Source organism: Amblyraja radiata, chromosome 6 (genome assembly GCF_010909765.2).
Source record: "Amblyraja radiata isolate CabotCenter1 chromosome 6, sAmbRad1.1.pri, whole genome shotgun sequence".
Classification (NCBI taxonomy): domain Eukaryota; kingdom Metazoa; phylum Chordata; class Chondrichthyes; order Rajiformes; family Rajidae; genus Amblyraja; species Amblyraja radiata.
The window spans coordinates 80,000,661-80,003,037 of record NC_045961.1 but is presented as its reverse complement, the minus strand read 5'-3'; the positions used below and the strand labels follow the sequence as shown (position 1 = coordinate 80,003,037).

Sequence of the window (2,377 nt, the reverse complement as noted above, 5' to 3'; positions counted from 1 at the left end):
TTGTAGTTGAATATGTAGTTCCTGTATTTGAATAATATCTTCCCACTTCTTGATGTTCGTCAAGTATGTTCCCTAGTGGATATGCGATGGGATGCTATCATCGTGTCGATGGTGCTATTTTGACAATCCAGGCCCAGCAGTGGTCTTCCCAATTCTGCAACCCAGGCCCAGTAATGGTCTTTTCAAATCTGCTTATTGGCTTATGCCTGAAACTGGGTGAGTTGATAGGTCTGGGCTATTGGGAAATCATTAGGGTTTTGATGACCATGTCGAGGACCACTGGGAACCATGACTGTGGGTTTGCGTAGTACCCGACTGATGAGGCCGTAGTACCTGACTGATGAGGTAGGAAAAAAGGGGTGAGAACATAGAGATTAGATCCCCCCCCCCCCCCCCCCCCCAGTTCAGCAGGAATGTATTCATTGCCACTGCCTCAAAGTTTGGTTTCATGCGACATACATCGGGTATGTGGTGATTCAATTGAAATACAGGGAAATCGATATCTGGTGTTCCATATTGCTTTGTAATTTCAGCAAATACTTTGGTTTAATATGTCTGTTAACAGTATTTAGCTCACCTGGTAGGTAAGTTTGCTGATGGTCGAATATGTTTGACGACATACGGTTACCAATTGTTAAATAAATTGTCACATGATATTGATTTATTCTGCCCAAGTGGTTGGTGTATGCCACCACTGTGATGTTGTTAATTTATAAACGAACATGCAAAATGGTGCACTACTGAATAATATGCTTTTACCAATAGAACGTACTCAATATTTCCAACTAGGTTTTACGCCCAGTGTCTATAGTGATGATGACTCCAGATTAGTCCATTTGCCACCATGTTCTGGGTATGGGTATTTAGTTTAAACATTAGCACCTTAGCTCTAATGGAACGGTTCAAGTTAAGTAGCTGGTAATGCTGCTACTAACTCCCAATTACTCTAGCCACTGTTGAATGGTTGGTTGATTGATACCATTAATTGTTACAGGTTGTGTCATATGCTGACTCTACTTATGGCAATGTTATAGATGAGTGGGTAGAGTTAATTGAATACCAGATAGTCAATAGTTGTGGATGGTGTCAACGTAGATCTATCTGGATTGTATGACAGGCTCAGGCTAAATAAGTTATAGTAGCTAATGTTGTTGATTTGCTATTCCCATGGATTTGTCTGTCGTTAATATCATAGAGACATGCCATGACGATATGTTCCTTAATAGTGTCAGGGCTGGTTTGAATATCTGGGAGCAGGTTTGGCTCATATTAGCCATTGTCAATAATTTATACTGCCATAGTTATCCCATCCAGGTAAATTGGTATCTCCGAAATTGTATGAATGGGTACTGAATAGTATGCATCTTTTAAGTTGATGTCTACCATAAAGTATCCTAGGAAATCCATGGTTAGCAGTTACAATTTTCCATAAGTGTGTAACCTGGTGAAAATACTCAAGTGGTAAAGTCAATGATGGTGCGACATTCACCATCTTTGGGTTTTTTGGTACCAAAGGTTCATATTAGGCTTCTTATGACCCCTTGTATATCAATGATGGTGCGACATTCACCATCTTGGGTTTGTTGGTACCAAAGGTTCATATTGGTTTATTTATGACCCCTTGTATATCTTCTCCAGTTAGCTAGTCCCTCATGTTCTTTTTTAGTGGGTGGGTAGACCCCTTGGGGTGCATGCTGAACTGGTAATTTATGGTCCCTAGATAAGGGACGTATCAGATATTAAACTGAGAACAGATACCACACTTGATCTTAGTCAAAAGGCCGAGAAATGATGGGTTTCTTAATTCAATTTTTATCCTTGAATACTTTTGGTATATAACTACCAAGTGTGATAGTTCTTCATGTTCCCAACCCAGGTGTGATACCCCCCCCCCCCCCCCCCACCCCCCCTGTTAGTACAAACCCTTCACCTTTTATGTGATGGTAGGAACCATACTTATCTGTCTTCACTGTTCTTTAGTGGTGTGTTCATTTCTTCGGTTTCTGGTTCCTTGTATTGTATTGTATTGTATTCAAATTTATTGTCATTGTCTCAGTTAGAGACAACAAAATGAATTTCCCTTACAGGCAGTATCATAAAAATAAAAATAAATAAATAATAATAAATAATAAAACATATTAAAAATAAAATAGAATTAAAAAAAAAGCACAAACACTGAACGTCCACGACACAACATAACACAGTGGCACCAAGGTGAGGAAGGCACCATAGTCCGGCCAGCCTCCCCTCCGTTCTTCCCAGATGTTCACTCGTGGTCGAGGCCTTCCTAGCACCCGCAGTCACCGCCCCGGGTGGCCCGATGTTCAGGCCCTCACGCCGGGCTGGTGGAACGCCGATGCCGAACCCCGACGGTGAA

General features: G+C 41.2%; 1 pseudogene; it reads right to left on the bottom strand.

Annotated features, from left to right (window-relative positions):
• Positions 1–1,682: 1,682 nt before the first annotated feature.
• On the bottom strand, positions 1,683–1,793 carry LOC116974758 (annotated as a pseudogene).
• Positions 1,794–2,377: the final 584 nt, after the last annotated feature.